Here is a 23,240-nt window from a genome sequence, read left to right on the forward strand (position 1 = left end):
ACTCTGTCGCCCACTCTATGTCATCATCATGAAAAAGTTTCTGCATTCTCCTCAAGGACACTACTCTACAACCTCCATCTGAAAGACCTCTAAGTACCACAGTTCTGCCCTCATGCTGGAATCTCATCTCCAATTTCACTAGGTTGAGTGTGAACTCCACTAGTGAAGCCATCCATGTCATGCCAAGGATGACATCATAATCTTCCATGTCCATAACATGGAACTCATCCTTCAACTCGAAGCCATCTCCAAACCTGATGTGAAGATTAGATATCTTCTGAGTGCATAATAATTTATCACCGTTAGCCACCATGACTCTAAACCCATCATGCTCCTCTGTCTGTAACCCTCTCCTGGCTACCAACTGTGCATCTATGAAGTTATGTGTAGCCCCAGTGTCAATAAGAGATATCACTTTTTCCCGCGGATAGTACCCCTAACCTTAAATGTGATTGCCTTTTGGGTCCCTGTCAAGTGTGCCAACGATCTATCATCCTTAGGAATGTTGCTCTCCTCTTTAGTGTTACCCTCATCTGAATCAGAGTGTTGATCCTCCCCCTCTGACTCTGAATCTTCTGCTGAAAAATACTCCATTTGATTTGCCTTAGCCTTGAGAGAACATTTATGAGATAAGTCCCAGGGCTCTCTATAATGGAAGCACAGCTTCTTCTTTCGAAGTTCATTCAAGGTTTCATTGTCTAGTCCTTTTGATCCTTCTTTGGGTTTGCTATACTCTTTCTGAAATGATTTTTTGTCTTTGTCCTTGCGGTAGGAAGACTCTATTGAATGGTTTTTTCCTTTGTATACCGAAGGGGCTAAATCTCGTGCCTTTTTAGTTTCTTCAGCTAAGGTGAGTGGATCATGTCCCTTCACCCAACCTCGTAATGGATCAGAAAGACCATCACAAAATAACACCACCAATCTCCTAGGAGAGATATCAGTAACAAGTACAGACAAGCGCTAAAACTCGGCAATGTAAGCATCCACAGAACCTGACTGTTTTAACTGTGCTAGTTCCTTGAAATGTAACTCGAGATCCCTAGTGTCAAATCTCTCAATCAATGTTTTGGTGAATTCCTCATAGGATGTAATCTAATTATGCCCCAAAGTCACCATGCCATGATGTCACCATTCATGTGCAACGCCATCCAAGTGCATAGCCACATACTTGATAGCCTCCTCCTCAGGCATAGGATTTAGTTGCAAGTATGTATCTACCTTCTGCACCCAAGCTCGTGTAGTCATCTTCCCTGAAGCATCATAATAAGGTAAGGAAAGTTTTCCAACTTTCTTTCTCAGCTCAAATTTTTGATTCCTCCCTCCTGCTCTAGGCATGTGTCTCATCTTCAAGTCCATATAATCTCTGAGGGAAATATCCGCCTGAAACTCCGGTCCACTAGCCTCCTAGTCCCTCCTAAACTGAACCTGTAACTCGATAATCTGCGGTTCGTTTACTGGTCAAACCGGATCTCTGGGTGGGAAGGTGGGTAGAAGAGGTCTCGAGCTCATAGTCCATGCTGGGCGTGCAACGTGGCTAAAGTTATCAGCCTCATTCCCATTGTTGTCGTGTCCATTATTACCATTAATATTATTCTCAAGACCATTGTTGTTGCCTTGGCCTCCATGGTTATTTATTCCCCCATTGTTATTGTTTCCCTCATTGTTATTGTTTCTATTGTTGGCATCACCTGGATTAATATTGACACCCATCTGTCTAGCCATGAGCTACAACATCATGTCCATTCGCCCATTTTTCTCCTGCTGCATACGCTACTTTTGCTCTAATGTATCTAGTAATTGTATGAACATTACGTCCCCCTGATCTAGACTGGCATTCCCTCCTTCGCCTAATCCTGTATTCCTGTCATCTCGATCACCCATATTGTTGTCTTGATCAAAGAATATCTCCTCTGTGTCTGTATGGCTGGATTCAATGCCCCCCTACATGGATGTACTAGACTATTTGCTTTGCAATTCTGAAATCCTATTTTGTCTTGCTCTAGTATCGCGAAAATTATAAAGCCCCTGTCACATGCTCAAACATAAATGCTTAGCCTGTGTTTTTTTTATTTTTTATTTTAGTGTTTTGACATTTTGTCAAACACTTTTCCCTCTATCTGGCTGTTCCAAATTTCCTATAAAACCTCCACATGATGGCAAGACTTATAGCTCTGATACCACTGTAATGGGCACCCCTGGATGTCCCAAAAAACTAAACCAATTTGCTGAAAGGAATTTTGTCAAACAGTTTGCATTCAACCTCTTATTTCTCTGTTTAATGTTTTAAACCCCTTATAACTCCAAAAATCAAATGTTTATTTGTTTGTTGTGTTTTGTGCATGGAATTGGTATCATACAACATAAACAAGAAAGAAACTACAATAATATGCAAAGTGGAAATGAACTGCTGCTAATAAAATGTTATTTTCAGAATTCATAAAACCAAATACATGGCAAATTTATCAACTCACTAATTACTTCAGCAGTATTGACATAATACTCCAGCCCATGCTTTCGAACTTGCTGCTATAGTGCTTTGTCCTTCAATCAGTCCATTACCTTCATAATATCATTCCCTCAAAGTGGCATAAGCGTCAGAAAAGTAGTGAAGAAGATATGAGCAAAATACCAAATCTGCCTATAGCTGGAAATGCAACTAAATTGCCTGATAATGAAGCCAATAAAAAAGAATTCCAAAGGCCAAATCCCAAGGGAGTGACGTCTAGAATGTTACAAGAGAGGATAGATATCCTCAAATGCCAAGAATAGAGCTGCAATTCACACACCAATTTCTTCTCATATTCAACCTGGCTAATGAAGCCACAAATGCTTCATTTTATTCTATTTCCAAGGGTCTTCTCAACTCATATGGGCAATGTGGGATAAAAGATGTGTAGTATATAAAACATATATTAAAATACCCCTTATGTCTCCCTTGGGTACACATCACCATAAAATAAATATTAAAGTAACACTTTAATATTTTACAATTAAATTAGATGTTACTTTAATAAAACTTCAGGCATTAAAATGTATTAGCAATCGGACTCTGAATAATGCGAGTGATAGCTCATCGGAAAGCTCTCACCGAGGAGTATCAAATCCAACCACCAAAATTGACCTGCACTGTGTCCTGCCAACTTACTAAAAATAGTAAGTATGCCTAAAACTAAGTAAATCAACTTCATTTTGGCCCAAACTAGAAATGACTAGGCCAAAACACTCCAGGATCCCATTAAACCCTTCGTTAGCCCTCGAGACCATGTAGAACAAGGCTAACGCACACACACTTGGTCAACTGCTAAAATGGGGACATTACAAGGGTTAAACCAAGAGTTGATTCTCAATCAATTCAACATAAGGAATGTGTCCCAATAGAAACTTGGGGTTGGTGAAGCCATTGGTGAAGAGTTACAGTTATTGGCTTGGAATAGGGCTAGTATCCCTAAAACAAAAAGGTGCAAGATCTTGATTGGAGAAGTACTCACCTTAGAGGAGTTCACAAATGACCCTATCACTTTGGATGGGCCACAAAAATGATATCCTAAAGGAGTAAGATATTAGGACGGCCACAAGTTTAGTTTGGTCGATTAGGAAGAAGAAAGTGCTTAAACTTCACTTCTTGCTCAACATCTCTGCATTAGTGAGGGGGAGATGAAGAGGATAGATGGCTACATAGATATGGAAAAAATAGAAATATAAAGAGGGGGGGGAATAAAAGAGAGTGAGATACAAGGATAACATGAGCCAAAACTACCAAATTGCAATGCTTGAATCCTTAATTAGAAAATCGACACCCAAATTTGAATACGAGCCTACAAAACAACATGTTCCTTCCACTTGTCATACTCTTTTATTTCGTTTTAAAGATGCTCTATGATTTTTCATAACATGCATTATAAATTCGTTAACAAGTATAGCTCCCTCTTACAAGTATCTTATGTGTGATCTTAGATTCGTCCCCCTCTCATGTGAGATATCTCTCTTTCTTATACATCACAACTATTTACTAAACTTTTATTTTTACCTTAGTCTAGTTACTATAGAATAATAATAACACATTCCAATCAACTGGTGATTATGTTACAATCATTAATGTATGAAAACACATAAAACTATCAGTGATTATGTTACATTCATGATTTTTAAAATGACTTTTTTTTGCAAATAATCCATCTTTTCTCTACTATCTCTGACATTTTTCAATTTATGATAAAGAATGGTGGTTATGTATTGAAGCTCAACAAGCTAATCGTGTTTTTTCTTCTTGTCTATATTCTTTTTGTAACAATGATTTTTTCTTCTACACAAACTTTGTGACACTTGTGATCAAATTTTTATCTTATTTTTAACATAAATGTTTAGAGAAATTTTGATCTAATTTTGTTGGATAGAGTAATTTCAAACTACTGATTTCTTTAATGGAGTTCCTAATAAATCTCAAGGTTCTCATTTAGGTGACCAATTGCCAGGAGGTCCACGAATATTGCCTAATAAATTTTATTTCCAGGAGGTTGTAATCGATCTTGACTGATAAAGTTTATTGCCAATCAATATTGTATCAAAAATTCAAACTAATTAGGTATTGAATTAAACTTGATAAACAAATGATAGAGAAGGAAAACTTTAAACATGAACAAGATCATAAATCATATGATGATGACATATTGCAAATGATTAACTTATGCTTAAACAATGATAAAGTTTATTGTTAATCAATATTCTATCAAAGTTTTGAATAGATTAGGTATTGAATTTAATGTCATACATAAACATATCTAATTTAATGTCATACATGCACATATCTAATTTAATGTCATACACGAACATATATAATTTAATGTCATACATGAACAAACATATAATATAAAATGATAACCAATAATGTCATGTACATTAACAAACACATAATATATTATGATAACCAATAATGTCGTATATGAACAAACATATCATATATTAACCAATAATGTCATAAGTTAAATAATGTCATACATCAAATAAATGTCATACATCAAATATAGAATGGCATATACATCAAATGTGTATCGAATATGTCCACTGATGCCTATATATATACATGTCTAGATCAACTATATATTTTCCTTCCCATGAGGGGAAGGAAACAAGTCTCTCGATGTCCTCTAACATCATGTGGAGGGAGACGGTGAAGATGACGGGGTCCTCCTAACACACTCACTCAACCTCTTGTTGAGGCTTTTCTCCAACTCCAACTGATACAAAGAAAGTAGATATGAAACAATATTTATTATACGTTGAAATCAAATATATGTACACACAAAATTAATTATTTTCTTACCGCCATCAAATAGTCATTCTGTAAGTCCACCTCGAATGCTCGTGGATGATCAGACGTGACGAGACCCTACAACAATTCAATAAATATAATCACTTATAAATAACATTAGAAATTTTAAGACTAACTATTATAAATAACAACTAAACTGAAGAAAATTATTTCATACCTCCGTTAATGGATGTGAGCTAGCCACAGCTACGGCCACTCCACTATCAACAGACTGTCACAGATGAGGAGGTGTGTTCGACATCATGAGCTACATGTCATACAATACACATTACATCTAACATGAAACATGAAATAGATATAATCAAATGAATTAAATTAACATGAAACAATTGTACCTATGTGAAGCTCATATGATGTCTATGCTCCGAGTCCATAGTAAAGGTTGAGGGTCCTGTGGAGAACTGATCCACATGGATAATTTTTTTTTCAATGCTTAATATGATTACCTAATAAATATATGTATCAATTAAAATGATTAAATCGATACATACCTTTGGACTCATGAAAGGGACAAAAAATGGGCCTGGAGGATCGCTGCTAGGTCCAGCAACACTCTGACCCTGAATTTTGAACAATGTCAATAGATGCTAATTAATTAATCATTCACTATACATATGAAATGTGATCAAATTAGTAAATTATAATTGTAATTTACCTGTGTGTCAATGCCAAATGTGTCGGTCAGGAACTGATCGGTGACAAGCCCATCATCCGCACCATCTCCAGCATGAGTGCTAAATGTGCATAGGGATCCACATGAAGTGCACATGTGACCACGATGCACAGAAGGCTCCCCCTCAACTAATGGGCTTGTGGAATGGATGAGGGTCTGCATCAAAGCATTAATGGTCCCTAGAGTGCTGGCCTCTACATGTTCCTTCACAACTAAAGGAATAGTCACATGCTCGAGCTATGGCTTGACCACAGGTACCCTAACTACATTAAGGTCATGACGTGCTCCTAGCCTCTCAAATGATGACCCCCCACCTCTACACTGGGAGTCTAATATAGAAAAATAATTGGGGATCTCCCCAAGGACAAACTCACAATATAATCTCTTCAAAAAATACATGGGGACCATGTGATTGTTGCAAGGAGGGGCATCAAAAACCATCCACCATCTATAACAAAAATTATTTCTAATAGCATCATGTATGCACCAATGGATGGGGAATCATTTAGTACCCTCTCTAACAGTATTTTGCTCACCGAGTTTTCTAAATAATGCACATATACTACCTTTTGGTATTTCTTTTTTTTAAACATCTTCATATGACAATTTATTTGCATAAAATCTTTTTTGTTCATCCCTCTTAACCCGCCAAATATCTAACAGACCACTAACTGAGGCTATCTAGGTGTTAATGGATTTGAGGGATGATGCCAATTGAGCCCTCATTGGATTGGTTTGTCTAGATTCTTTCAACCGAGCAATGAGTCTTTCTAATTCAGTTTTGCCTCTTTCTATTTCATTTATTATATTTTCTTGTGTGCCTGGCGGAGGTCTTACAATTGGTCTGAGTTGTGGAATTTGTTGTTCTTCTTGAGGAGGGTTTTGGTTTTGAGGTTCTTGAGGGTTTTGAGGTTCTTGTGGATTTTCCGGTTGATTATGGACATTTCTTGATAAAAAATCAATTGAAATCCAAATAAATAAATAAACAAATCTAAATGAAATTTGCAAAAAACCCTACTAAATAATATAAAAAACCTACAAAACAATATGAAAAACATCTCAAACAATGCAAATTTAAGTTTATATCACTTACAGCGTCGTTGTGGGTGCGCTTGTGGTCTTGGATTTCATCGGTGAGGAGGCATTTTGGCAAAGGATGGTGAAAATGTTGGATTTTTAACTCGTGTACACGCTGCTCTTTGTAGGAATAGCAAAAAATGATGGGTTGCGGGTGTGCAGCCCATCATATATACTTTTTTTATTTTTCTAATAGCGCCTACGTGCTATAGTGCATACACGCTATAGCGCGTACATGCTATTGAAAATAGAAAAAAAAAAAAAAAAAAAAAAAAACTTGTCACCTTTTTGGCACCACAACTCGGTGAATATGCCCATGTGTGGAGTATCCAAGAAAAATCCCTTCATCAAATCTTGAATTGAAGTTTTCTACAAAATCATCATTCTTTTTGATGAAGCATTTACATCCAAAAATTTTGAAACTTTTAACATTTGCTATTTTTTCATTCCATAATTCATATGGAGTATGAGTTGTTCTAACTCTAATTTGTGCTCAGTTTATAATGTAGTTAGCTGTATGAATGACTTCTTTCCAGAATTTGTCAAGTAGTTTTGCTTCATTTAGCATAGTTCTAGCCATTTCTTTAACCGTTATGTTTTTCCTTTCCACAACACCATTTTGTTGTGGTGTTCTAGTAGTAGAGTATTGTCTCTTAATGCCATGTTTCTCACAATACTCAATGAATTCTTAAGAAGTGAATTCTCCCCCTATTTAACCTTAAACATTTTAACTTCAAATCAATTTCCCTTTCTACCATTTTTCTGAAAACTTTGAAACGATCAAAGGCTTATGATTTATGTTTCAGAAATGTTACCTAAACCATCCTTGAATAGTCATCTATGAACAACATAAAATATTTCTCACCATTTAATGATGTAGTTTTAGTTGGTCCACATAGATCAGTATGCACAAGTTCAAGTGGTTTATTTGATAAGTATTCTTTTTGTTTTAAAAGATAATCTTGTTTGTTTTCCTTTCACACATTCTTCACAGATAGTCACTGGTTTGCTAATTTGTGGTAATCCTTTGACCTTTTTATTCTTATTAATTCTAGCAAAATTATCAAAGCTAAGATGTCTCAATCTTTTGTGCCACAACCAATTCTCTTCTACCTGACTCATAAGCCAAGTGTTAATCAATGATGTTTCTTGAATAGTAGAATCAATCAAGTTATAAATATTTCCACTTGTCCTTAAGCCACTAGCAATGACTTTATCCCTTCCATTTTTTATAAAGCATCCTTTAGCATTAAAGGAAATAGAGTACCCACTATCACAAATCTGACTGACACTTAAAAGATTATGTTTCAAACCTTCAACAAAGTATACATCATGAATTGGTGTATCTTTGTTTAAAATTATTGAGCCTCTCCCTGTTATATAGGCTCCTAAATTATCACCAAAGCATACAAACCCTCCATCAAAATCTCCTAGAGTTTTGAACTTACTTTTACACCCAGTCATATGATGTGAGCAGCCACTATCCAAAACCCATGTTGCAAGTTTTTGAACAAATAGGACTATTTCAACAATTAAAGATTTTTCAGATGTCTTAACTTGTTTCCAAATCTATTTAGGTCTTAAATTTAGTTTGCACTAATTTGCATACTGACCATAATGAAAACATTTGGAACATCTGATGATTCTTTTCTTACCTTGACTAGTACTGTTTTCATAGAAAACTACCTCATGCCCAAAGACATTATAGTTAAAACAATAACCTTTGAAGAAGAATTTAGTTTTATGTTTTGAAAACTCTTTAGATGAGCATTACAAATCATTCATTTTTTTATCCTTTTCTTCAAGTAAAGTTTTCTAATTTTCTATAATCTGATTTGCTTCTTTTAACTCTTTTTGTAGTCTTTTATTTTCATTTTCATGATTTGAAATTAACTTCTTTAATCTTTTAAGTTCTTGCAAAGATTTTAGAAGTTCTTCTTCAAGATCAATTTCTTCATCTGAATCAGACGAAGATTCAGATTCACTAGATTCAAGTTTAGGGGTGTGGACTATTTCAGCCATGGACACCCTTTCCCCTTCTTCATCAGCATCACTTGACTCTTCATTTGAGTCTTCTTTTGATAGAATATTTTTCTTTTTGAAATCTTTGAATCTTTTGTTTTTATTCCAAGGTTTCTTTTTCGAAAACTTTTCAATTTTCTCATCATAGTCTTCTAGTTCTACATTTGGACATTTTGCTACAAAATGTCCTAATTGACCACAGCTGAAACATTTTGGTTTTCCTTTATATTTCTTTCTCATTTTCCTGACCAATAATGCTTCTAGAGCATCTGTTAAATCTGAATCACTTTCTTCTTGTTTTTCAGCCTTAAAGGCCATCTGTTTTGAAGTAGAACTAACTTGATTGCTAATTGTCATTTCATAGGCTGTTAGGGTTCCTTGTAATTGATGTAATGTCATTTTAGAAAAAAAATTCTTTTCTTCTAAAGTGGAAATTTTAGTTTTAAATTTAGGTAGAACTAATCTTATAACTTTAGAAACTATATCATGTTCTTTAATTTCTTCACCAAGACCTTTTTTAGCATTGACTATTTCATCTATTCTCAAGAAGTATGCTAAAATATTTTCATCTTCATTCATCTTTAAGTTATCAAACTGTGTTTTGAGAGTAACTAGTTTTGATTCTTTAACTTTTTCATCTCCTTGATAAATAGTTTCAAGTTTCACCCAAATGTCATTTTTTGATTTGCAGTAGACAACTTTTGCAAACACATCTTTGGTGAGACCACATAGAAGAGCATACCTAGCCTTTTTATTCAGTTCATATGTCAGTTTTTCATTAACATCAATAGGTACTATTGTTGGGACAGTGTACTTCATAATAACAACATCCCACATTCTAACATCTAAAGAATATATAAAAGCCTTCATCGTAACTTTCCAAAAAACATAGTCATTACCATCAAATAATGGAGCCCAGTTAAGGGAAGCTCCTTCAACCTATGCCATTTTACTTCCAATGAAAATCCCTAGAACAATTCCTAAAAGGAATCCCACACTTTGATACAACTTGTTAGAAGTAATAAAACTCATTAATATTTCTTAACCAATTACAAATTTCAATTTTAAAGTTGCATAAATTGAATGCATTCAAATCTTACTTAGATAATAATCATTCATCATGCATGAAAAATAAAATGAACTAACAGTTCTAGATAGAGACACGTATTTTTGCCGAGTGGGAAACCCTCAAAATTCCTTATGGATTTGTCATAGGGATAAAAACCACTTCGTGAACCTATAAATTTATTGTGCTTCAACTCCTTACAATCAGCAGCAACAATTGTTCAAGGTTTTTAACCCTCTATATCTTTTTCTTTCTGTTTACAACTTCACATACACATATAACTGTATATGCTACACTTATACATGTAGGTAAATTCAAGATACAACTTTTAGAATAAAAATTTCACAAATTATTCAATGTATTTGTGTCTATTTTCCTTTATTGAATCACACATTCAGATTTTACAATGATCTCTTTAAATAGAGATAAGATTCAAATAGAATCAATTATGCAAACAAACTGAACCAGTTAGGGTCGTTCAAAAATTCCCTTATGATATATTGTTTTTAAAACAAATTGTTATCAGTTATGCCTCGAAATTCTTCATGCCTTTTGAAATACAATCCTTATGAACAAAAAACTATGCCAGTAAGATTTCAAACTTTTCAAAAACAATGCTATTAGGGTTTGTAAGAAACCCCCAAATATTTCCATTGAAACCCTTTGAAAAAATGCCATTTAGGGTTTGAACCAGAGAACCTCATTATTTTTGAAACTTCATTTCAAACTTGATACCATTAGGGTTTGAACTTCTATATTTTAAATAGGAAGACAAATGAGGAAAACTTTTCCTTTTAAAATATAGACTAAAAAACATTCAAAAATCCTTATTCTTTTTTCATTCCCCTTTTTGAAACTGACTGTAAAAAATTTTCAAACTTTTATTCACCATATTCTTCTTGAATTTTGGACAAGCCAAAACAATCATACCCATTTCTTTTGCTTTTACCTCCATTTTCTTTGTTTTCAATAAAACCCTTTATCACAGTTTCAAAGAACCTCTTTTATTCTCCAAAAAATTCTTGTATTTTGCCTCAGCTATTCATGCATGCATAGGAGAGATCATAAAATGAGTATTTATACAAAGAAAAACTGAGCCGAGTTTTCACAACATATGATACATTACCCAACAAACAATACTCCATTTCGAAACAATACTTTCCAAAACATTTTTCATAATAATCCCAAATTTGCAGAGCCAGGACAAGTTTTCACCTTTGCAGGACAAAGAATAGTCCATATTCGTAGCAAGAGAGAAATTCTTTAACATCTTTTACACAGAGTAACAAAAAAAATTCTTTCCAAGTCACTTTCACAACAACCCACATTTTCAAAGCAAAAACAAATTTAGCTTTGCAGAACAAAAAATACTTTTTCATATTCACAGAGATCCTTCAAAATTCTTTCACAGAAAAAAAAATATTCTCATATCCTTTACGCAGAGAGGTAAAGAAGAAAATTCAAAAATGACATTCATAGAGAAAAGTAATCCATCAAATGCCTACAATCAAAAGTCTATTTTAATTTCCTTTCAAGTTTTCCATAGAAACCTTACACCTGGTGTGACATGCAAACTTTTATTAATTACCATCTATTGTTCATATTCAAACTTTTAAAGTCTTCTTTATTATGTGCCAGTACCTTTGTCTTGCCACGTTTCAAACTTATTTTTATTATGCCTTTGCCACATATTTGTGCCACCTAACATATTCTTGCCAACTTTCGATGTTGTCTTGTTTGTCAAAAACTTTGCCATCATTAAAAGACAATTTGCCACCTTTGTGATATCAAAAAAATTGTCATCTTTGAAAGCATGGTCAACACTAAAAGCCATCAGCGATTGAATGTTGAGTTCCAAATCTCGCAATACCATTGGCTCCAATTCAATTCGTCATCTTCTTCAAAGAGCACAAATCGTCTTCAGAGCTGAGCTTGTGAATGCTTTGTTTCAACGCAATGGAGTGTAATTCATACACAAATCTCTGGCCACAGATCTCAATTATGGCGGGTTCCTCTGTAGGCCAGTGTCAATGTAAATTAATTACATTGCAAAGCATGGTCAACACCGACCAAGAAGCTTCCAGAGGCATGTGCGACCATCCCTCCAACTGCCAACTACTCTCATTAAAAACATTACCAAACTCTTCTCTAGAATACTCTGTACATTCAGCTATAAATAGATTGGCTGGGCCTGGAGTTTTGCAGCGCTCATTTCCTGCATATTCTGCTGTGTTATTTTCTCTATGTGTTTTTCAAGTGGTATCAGAGCTAATGGAATATGATCCTAGAGATCGTGGAGAGCTCAAGAAGTTTAAAATTGGTGAAGAGTGTTGTGGCAACGTAGCCCAACAAGCAATGGTATTTGAAGTTATCTTCTGCAAGAATAAAGAGAAGAACAAGTCAAGAGATTGCTATGAGAAACAAAGAAGCTGTGAAAAGAAGAAAGCCAAAGTTGAACTGTGTTTGAGTTAGTGTTGTGTGACGCTATCATTCATAGGTTAGAAGCATGTGGAGCATCTTTGTGCAAGCGAGAGTGCCAAAGAATGCATACACATGACATGGAAGATATTGATCATGGAAATTTTTATTATGTTTGTGTTTGAAATATGTGTGTTAGTTGTTATGCATTAGTTGTTAAAGTTAAGTTGGTTATCTTAGGTGTAACATGTTGAATAAAAGGTGAGATGGTGTGCTAAAGCTTGTTGTCATAGTGCAAAGGTCTCTGTGTGTGCTAATTTGGAGTTTAAGTGTTGGAATCTAGATGAGAAAATGTTTAAGGCTTTGTCATATCAAATGTGATCATGTAATAGTAGATTTTTGAATTGATATCCCCCAATCAAGTGACGAAGATTGAATGAGAATTGCTTGTTAATAATCTATTGTAAGGGGTGCATTATCGGTTGTACCCGACACCCTAGAGTTTGACTGAATGTATTGATGAACCATGTATCTGAAAAGGATTCCTATAGAACTAGCGAGTACATCAGCTGGGCACCCATGTATCTCGGTAAATGGATTTCTTTTTATAAGGACTCAATAATTAGTTTGATGCAGATACAAAAGAGAAAGGCTCAGAGTGATGATAGTTTCCCTATAGTGATGATTCATGGTCAGTAGAACCAATGAATGCTTGGTTTGTAAACCATTTGAACGCAAAGTTTATGGTGATCTTGAAACCATTTGTGTAATTTTTGAGAAGTTCGTGGTGAGCTTGAAACCACTTCAGAATTGCATTGGTTAGGGGTAAGCCGTAAAACCCGAAGTAATTATAATGAGGGAAAACAATATAAATGCAGTAGCATTAGCGACAAAAATTAAGGGGGAGTGTTGGAAGAATTAATTTCTATCAACTGTCGGCAGCCTTATGGTTGGTTAACCGTCCACTGTCCAGCCCACACTCCAGCATCATCCAAAGTAATTGCACAGCAGACAAATAGCCATCCATAGCTGCAGAGAAACAAAGCACACATTTTCCCCATGCAGCCATCCAAACACCAACCAACTCAGCCATCCATCTCAACTAATCTCATTAATATTGTAGCTATTTCTATGCTATAGTCAAGATAGCATTTACTATGCATTTTCTTATAAATAGCATAAGCTAGGCTTGTAATCAGCAGAGCCCATTTTGGGTTTCTCATTGTGGATCATGAGTGGATGGAATGATGTAGCATTCTATGGATTTGTAATAGATTTCAGATATGTTAATGAGTATGAAGTGCTGTAGCACAACTTGATGTCTTCGTGTTTTTCTTTGATCCACTCTATCCACCTCCTTCAAGTGGTATCAGCACCATGACTGAGGGTTGGTGCATGATAATTTGCTACGTGAGTTGAGGAAGAACTGAAGAGTTCAAACGAAGTGTTGTTAGGAAGCTGCCACAGGGATTTTGCTGTTTGCTATTAGAAATCTGCAAGCTGGCGAACTTGATACCATTGTGGATCAAAAGCATCGATAGTGCTGAAGGTAAGTTTTAGCTACATGTCCTTTAAATGGAATAAGCTTTCACGTGTAGTGGCGCAGCTGAAGGAGTAGTTTGAAATATTGGAGGATTGAGTTTTTGTGTGGGGCAAAATTCTGTGTCATTTATATTGTTATGGTTATCTATTTTGCTATGATTTTAGCCAAATATGGTTGAAGTGTTGATTTAGCAGTTGCACTATCTTTTGTTTTCTGTGATATTTATATGTGAATGAGAAATGTGAAGACATAAATAAATTGCGTGCGCTTTGGGATTGACTCAAAACATAAAGTTGAAAGTGGTAATTTTAGAAGTCTTTGTTTTGATAGGTTCTTAAGAAGGCCAATATCAAGGCATGGTCTTTCTAGATACTTGATGCTTATGTGATTGAGTGCATGTGTGTCGGTAATTGATTGGAATCTAACTATGGCTGCCAATGAGATGTCTAGTCTTGTGGTTAGTGAAAAATTGGATGGATCAAATTATGCTAATTGGAAATGTGAGATGGAGTTAATTTTACAAATGAAAGATTTATGGGAACTAGTCAAAGAAGAAGAACCTGAGGATCAAGATAAACTTGATAAATGGAATAAAAAAGATATGAATGCACGTGCTACACTTTTGTGGCAAATTAGTCCAAGGATTAGGCCTCATGTTCAAGGTGTAAAAACAACAAAGGCAATATGGGAAACTTTACAAACAATGTATGAAAGAACAAGTAAGTTAAAAGCAATGGATATTAAGAGGCAATTAACTCATTTGAAAATGAAAGAAGGAGATAGCATGAATGATCATATTGCTAGATTGAAAAACTTAAGAAATCAGCTTGCAATGATGAAGGTTGAGTACAAAGATGATGAAATCATAGAATTTTTAATTGAAAGTCTTCCAGAGGAGTATAATAATTTCATTTGCACTTTAGAATTAAATGACAAATTTGAAAATATAAAATTGCAAGAAGTCTATGGTGCTTTGTTAAATGAAGAAGAAAGGCTTCACAAGTTTACAAGTGAGTCTAGCAAGAGTCAAGCATTTGTAGCTAGAGGGAAATACAAGTATTATAATCAAGAAAGAACATATCAAAATCAAAGACCTAATCAAGGGAATCAATATAGAAATAATCAAAGACAATGGTCTCAACAAAGAGATAATCAAAATAGGAAAAATTATCAAAGGCCACAAAATGAAGGAAGAAATTACAATAATAATCTCAAAGGAGCAAATCCTATCAAATGTTTCAAGTGTGGAAAAGAAGGGCATAAAAGTGATCAATATTTTAAGAAATGGAAAAAGAGATTTGATCAAAGAAGGCAATCAAATTTTGTTCAAGAAGAGGGTGATCATCATATAATGATAGCTTCTTTGGCTGCTCAAGGTGATTCAAGTAATGCATGGTATATTGATTCAGGAGCTAGCCAACATCTAACCCACAACAAAAATATTTTTAGCTCTTTAGAAGCAACAAGAGGTGCAAAAATATTTCTTGGTGATGATAGTTCACATGACATAGAAGGAATAGGTACAATTTCAATGAAAGGTAATGATGGTAAAAATTTAGAGATAACTAATGTGAATTTTGTACCTAGGTTGGCTAAAAATCTTCTATCAATGAGTCAAATAACTCAACATGGATATAAGGTGGAGTTTTATTCAGATAAGTGTTTAATCAAGAATATTAATGATGGATACAAAATAGTTGCTAGAGGAGTTGAGAATGATGGATTATATAAATTTCAAGCTAGTGTTGCTAAGAAGGCTTATATCACTACAAGATCATCCTTAAGTGAGTTATGGCATCAAAGGTATGGTCATTTAAATTATCAAAGTTTGGCTATGCTTTCAAAGATGAATATGGTTGATGGATTGCCCCGAATAAAATTAAATACAAATGTGTGTGAAGGATGCATGGTTGGTAAACAACATAGAGACACTTTTGAGAGGTCTACATGGAGAGCAAAGAGAAGTCTAGAACTTATCCATAGTGATTTATGCGGTCCTATGAATCCAACATCAAAGGGAGGAGCTAGGTATATCTTGACATTTATTGATGATTTTTCAAGGAAATTTTGGGTTTATTTCTTGAAACAAAAGGATGAAGTGTTTGAAAAATTTGAAATATTTAAAGCTCTTGTGGAAAATGAAAGTGGAAATAAGATCAAGAGAATTAGAACTGACAATGGTGGAGAATATGTAAACAATAGGTTCAAATCATTTTGTGATCATCATGGGATCAAAAGAGAGATGACTAATAGATATACTCCTCAACAAAATGGTATTGCTGAAAGGAAGAATAGGACTTTAGTGGAAATGGCACGTTGTATGCTACAATCTAAGAATCTTCCTTTGTTTTTATGGGCTGAAGCTATTAATACTGCATCTCATGTTTTGAATAGATCTCCCACAAATGTTTTGCAAAACATTACTCCTGAAGAAGCTTGGAGTGGAAGAAAACCTAATGTTAAGTATTTTAGAGTGTTTGGATGTGAAGCCTATGCCCATGTACTAGATGAGATTAGAGAAAAGAAATTTGATAAGAAAAGCATTAAGTGCATCTTTGTGGGGTACGATGACCAAAGGAAAGGATATAGGTTATATGATCCTAGTGTGGAAGATGTGTTTACAAGTAGGGATGTCAAGTTTAATGAAGGGTTTGATGATATGCCAATATCCACTCCTATTCCACACGTGACCATTAAGAATCATGGAGATCCTAATGAGTTTGAAACTGGTGAAAGTTCTAAGGAACCCTTTGACATGGATGAAGAATCTAGTCCTTCCCCAAAAACCAAGAGTATTCAAGAAATTTATCAAAGGACTCATCAAATTAATTATGCTTTAATGACCACCATAATGAAAACTAATGATCCTCAAACATATGAAGAAGCCAAAGGAAAACATGAATGGGAAGAAGCTATGAAAAATGAGTATGATTCTTTGATAAAGAACAACACTTGGGAAATGGTAGAGTTACCAAAAGGTAAGAATGTGGTTAACAATAAGTGGGTTTATAAGACCAAGTTCAAGTCAGATGGGAGTATTGAAAAACATAAGGCAAGACTTGTAGCCAAAGGGTATTCACAAAAAGAAGGGATTGATTACCAAAAAACTTTTGCCCCAGTAGCAAAGATTAGTACTGTTAGAGTTATTATAGCATTAGTAGCTCATTTTAAGTGGCCTTTACACCAAATGGATGTTAAAAATGCATTTTTGAATGGTGAAATTGATGAAGAGATTTATATGACTCAGCCACAAGGATTTCAATTACAAGGGAAAGAACATTTGGTTTGCAAATTAAGGAAGTCTTTATATGGTCTCAAATAGGCTCCAAGGGCTTGGTATGCTAAAATTGATGAATATTTTCAAATTCAAGGCTTCCATAATAGTCCACATGTCCAAATTTGTATGTGAAGGAATTTGCTAGTGGTGATATCATAATCATTGTGCTTTATGTTGATGATCTTATTATCACAGGACATAGCATGGATAAAATTAGTAACATAAAGTTAAGCTTGCAAAATACATTTGAGATGACAGATCTTGGTTTTCTACACTATTTTCTTGGTATACAAGTATGGCAAAAGGATGATGGATTTTATCTTTCTCAAACTAAGTATGCCCTAGACATATTGAAGAGGTTTCAAATGACAGATTGTAAACGTGTATCTACTCCAATTGCTTCGGGGTTGAAATTAAGCAAGGACATGGAAGGTGAAGATGTTGATCCTACCTTATATAGGCAATTGGTTGGTAGTCTTGTATATTTAACACACACTCGTCCTGATATTTCTTTTGCAGTTAGTGTGGTTTCCAAATTTTTGAGCTCACCTAAAGTCCCACATTGGATAGCTGGTAAAAGAATACTAAGATATATGAAAGGGACTTTAACGATGGGCATCTATTATTCATTTCATGGAGATATTTCCCTTGTTGACTATTCAGATTCTGATTGGGCAGGATGCATGGATGATTGTAAGTCCACTATAGGTTATGTTGTCTATCTTGGTGCAGTAAAAAGCAATCTACCATAGCTCTATCCACTACAGAAGCTGAATATACTGCGGCAAACGAAGCAGCAAAAGAAATCACTTGGCTACGAGCTATCTTATCAGTCCTTAGGCAACATCATGCAGGGCCTTCTCTACTTCATTGTGACAATCAAAGTGCCATATCATTGTCTAAGAATCCCGTGTTCCATGCTCGCACCAAACATATTGAAGTTTATCATCATTATATCAGGCATCTCCTCCAACAACAAGTGATTCATCTTCAATATTGCAAGACAGAGGACCAGATTGCTGACTTATTCACCAAGGCTTTAAGTGAAGCCAAGTTTGTATCTCTTCGACATCTTTTGGGCTTAAGAGCAGTGACATAATTATGGTTGTCATTCAGGGGGGATTCTTATGAATTTCAACCATTGTATTTAGGAAACTACAGATTGTAAATGGGTACCTAACAAGGCCTTAGGCCAGGACCCATCATATGTAGATTATGGGGGGATATTTAGATAGTAGATATTTAGTATAGCTATTGTAATTAATTTAGGGGGGATGTCAACGTAAATTAATTACATTGCAAAGCATGGTCAGCACTGACCAAGAAGCTTCCAGAGGCATGTGCGGCCATCCCTCCAACTGCCAACTACTCTCATTAAAAACATTACCAAACTCTTCTCTAGAATACTCTGTACATTCAGCTATAAATAGACTGGCTGGGCCTAGAGTTTTGCAGCGCTCATTTCCTGCATATTCTGCTGTGTTATTTTCTCTGTGTGTTTTTCAGCCAGCACTACATTTGGGGCACCTGACAGAAGGTTCCATTTGTGTACGCCGTGAAGATTGAACTATTTGTTGTGTCACTTTAAAGTGATTGAGCTTAAAATTGAAGAAGCGCCACCAGATTTTAGCTTGAGTGTCTAGTTTGAGGCTGTATTGTTGTTAGTCTCGATCATGGACATACACACCCTAAACAAAACTGGTGGTTAAATATCATTTGTGATCTGCAGGCAACCTGACAAGAAGTGGTAAAGACTATTTCGTTTTGAAGAATTGATGTTAATATTTCATGGATTGCTGTAAAAATTGGGAGATTTTTTCATGAATTGCTATTATAAATCGGGGTAGAATTGGGAGAAATTTTTGTAGATGAAATTTTCATGGATTGATTGGCTGTATGTGCAATTGTGTAAGTATAGCGAGGACTGTTATGGAAATTTCTAGATTACAAGGATATTTTAAGCTTTTAAACTTTCAAAAATATCTACTAAATCAAACAACTAGAAATTTATGTATTTATGTATTTATTAGTAATAAGAATTATTTTCCTCCTTACCATTTTTGCTCTCAGCCAATAGAGTCAAAGATAATTAACTTTTTAATTATTTGAAAAATATGTTTAAATGTATAAACATAGGACATAAGTGTATGTTTCAAAAATCTTCAAATTCTATTGGCTCATTTAATTATCTTTGATTACATGAGTATCCTGCCGTGAACTAATAACTTAAGCCAAGGGTTTCCAAAATAAATTCATCGTATTGAGAAAGAAGCTCAAATCCAAGAGAATATCTGTGGAAGAACCTTGAGAAGATACATTTATTTTTTGAATGGCTAAACAATATCCATGGACAAAATAAATCTGTACAAATCACGAAACGAAGTGGCCGAGCTCAGCTCAAAGAAAATGTTCCAGATCACACCTATAGACAGAAAATAACAAGCCATATGCAATAACAGAGATCGGATTTGGAAAATAAACGCTCATTGAAACAAGCAGGCGCAACAAGCCATGAGAGATCCAACAAGAACAGCTGCCAAAGAAGGCAACGCCGCAATGGAAGCAGCGCCTGTGATCGGAGATGGACTGGGCGCCTCTGCCTCCCCTGCACCAAAAGCTGTTGAAATCGTCACCATTATCATTATTATTACGGCCAAATCTAGGGCATAAGTGCCGCTTTGTGCTACTCCAGCCATCTTTGAAACTTCTAATCAAATATCACAAATGCCTGCAAATATTTGAGAAACCCCCGATTGAAATACAGAGATGAAAATGTAAAACGCTGCACTGTGAATGGATTGAAAGGAATGAGAGAAGAAAGAGATATTTATATTCGTAAAACAGGCCATAAAAGAGGCAGAAATACCGAAACCTGTGAAATCCAGTTGTTCTCCTAGAATGTTGTTTTTGTGGGGTAGTGTAACGGTGGCACTAGCAAATAGCAGGTATTCTATGTTCACATGGTTGTATGATTGTTATTCTTATATCTTTACAAATAATGTTGGTTGTGAAAGAGGATTCTAAAATAAAATATCATCAAAGATGTTCAGAAAGCCAAAGATAAGTTTTGAGATATTAGATGTGTTAAATTGAATGTATTTTAAATCAATTTGAAATAAATGATGAAAATTCATATAAATTATATCAGATGTGATGGAAGAACACAAAATCAAGAAGAGATCTTGATCTTTTATATTATTCGTTTTAATTATTTTATGTTTTGTATCACAATTTTAAATGAATATAAAAAATAATAATAATCTTATAAATTAGATTCTTAAAAATTTTATTTTCAGTGATTTTTTAAAAATAGCATACTCTATTAGAAAAATAGTAATTAGATCATTTGCATTACTTTATTAAGACTAAGTTTTTAATATTTAATATATATTACAAAAGTATATTGATAAATAAAAAAATAATTAGTTTCCTCTTCAATGGCCTTTCTACAATCTTCATTTTTTAGAGCTTCCCTTGTAGCTTTAGACTCTATTTGTGAGAGAATAAATATTGTCTCTCTTGCCTTTCTCTTGGGCATCCTCATCTCCAATGATTTGGTCAATTGAGTGGTGCCTCCTTAAATACTTCGCTAGCATGGGTTCCCCTTCTGGTGCTTCTTCTATTTATTCTATTGAGCTCCTTCTGCCTAAGCTAATACAATTTCTTATATAAGTTCCTCTTCTACCAGTACTCTCTCTACTGTATCACTTGGATGTATTCAAACTACTTGTAGTCTTCTAGTTTCTTATTATGCTGAAGGTTGTCACGGCTCAAATTTTGACATGCTTTTTATTCAGACTTATTATGTTGATTGAGTTTTTGACTAAGACTATATATGAGTTGACTTGAGTCGAATGCCTTTATATTTTTTGTTTAGACTTTATTTGTCGATGATATTAGATGGATAAATTTTACTTTCTGTCGATATAGCGATTTTGTTATATGATTGATCATATGAGATTTTGATATGGTGGATAAAATTATCGTTGCTTTTACATATTTATATTTGATGATGTATGATGAATGTTTAAAAATTTGTATTTAAGATGTTATTTATTTATTATGGTGATGTCGTTGCTGACTCAATGGATGATGTCAAGTTTGTGAGTGTGCAGGTATTGAAGGTGGAAGAGTGGTTGAGGTAGAGGAGTTTAGCCCATCGGCAAGGTTGGTCTAGAATTTTCATGGTGTAAGCACACACACACACGTAGATATTTTAAATTCATTAAAAATGGTATCTTTTGTTTCCAAAGCTAGTTCAAATGCAAATAAAATAAAATGTGGATTTGTTTATTCAGAAACTTAGTAGAATGTTTATTGTTTTATGAAAAATTATAGTTTCATTTTTAAAAAATAAATTCTCAATTTACTTTCAATTAGTAATTTCAAGTTTGAAATTTGAAGTGTTCATGTGTAGATAAAGATGAATTCAATGTTTAACTGAAAGTTTAATTATTGTTCGAAAAGCCAAGTGTAATCTTTAAACTTAAATCATCCTATTTGTTACTAAACTTGGGGAAATGGAGTCATTTAAGGAGGGATGGTGAGAGTAGAGCTAAAATAAAAGGGGAGACATGCGGATGGAATGAGGAGGGGGAAAGAAGGCATGCTTTGAGAAAAGAAAAGGGGGAGGTTATCACTGTAGGTTGGAAGGAGAGGAAAAGAAAATGCAAGCAGGAGGAAGGATAGTGTTTAAAGGGAGATGTTGTTGGCAAGGAAGTAGCGGTTGGGTGGTACTATTGCAAGGGGAGAGACATCAGCTTTGGAAAAGAAGAGAAAGGATTAGCGTTAGAAAGAAAGAGGAGGAGATGTCTTCTTTGGCATTAAGAGCTCACAGAATTTCCTATTGAGGGTTGGAGGAGGAGGCTTCAAGCGTCTTCTTGGCTTCTCCAAATCGTTTTCCCAAGTTCCTTTTTTTTATTTTGTCATTGTAAATTATCAAGGACTTGAGTCATGATCTATTTTATTATAAATTTTGAGAAGAAATTGTTGCTTGCATCGATTTGTTGTTATGAGTATAAATATTTTTGTTTTTTTTTTTTGAATCTGCTATGAATGGAATAAAATGTATAATGCCAAATAGAAGTCAATTAGTAAAAACGTGGGAAGGAGTTCTGAGTGGTTGTTTATCTTTATACTTTCCATGTGTAACTTAATGATTGCCTTATTATGTTTTTATTTTGTAGACCAAATTTTAGTTATTATTGAGCTACTGATGAAAGGAACTTTTAGTAAATCTGATATAAACCGAATGGGTATCAAACAATGAGAAAAAAACTTTTTTTTTAAAAACATTGTCATTATGGAGTCGGTGGTGCAATAGAATCCCTTCAATGTTTTTAGCACCTTCTACTATATTAGAAGTAATTACCTTGTTGTAGTATGTGTTTTGTACTTCCAATTCTTAAAAATTTAAGCTATTAGGTATCATGTTTTGGTTGTGGCTAGGATTTTCCACTATGTGGTTGTAACCGTCCATTACCAGCATTAATTTCTTAGTCACCGTAATGGGTCTTTTTTGTGTAAATGTTATGAGAAATGGACTTGTCTTACTATTGGTTGTTGTTTTACAATGAATGTAAGTATTAGTTACTTGTTTACATTTTTTAGTTAACCCAATATGCTCTTTATTTTAAAGCTAAATATCTTTCGAACCAAGAAGACCATTGTATGTTATAGCCTGATTTAGCTTAGTTCTTTGACAATTATAGTGGAAGACTTAGTGAAAGTGTAATCTAATATATATATATATATATATATATATATATATATATATATATATATATATATATATATATATATATATATATATATATATATATATATATATATATA

The sequence above is a fragment of the Cupressus sempervirens genome, chromosome 1, assembly GCF_028749045.1.
Source record: "Cupressus sempervirens isolate cs-2001-9-10 chromosome 1, ASM2874904v1, whole genome shotgun sequence".
Taxonomy (NCBI): domain Eukaryota; kingdom Viridiplantae; phylum Streptophyta; class Pinopsida; order Cupressales; family Cupressaceae; genus Cupressus; species Cupressus sempervirens.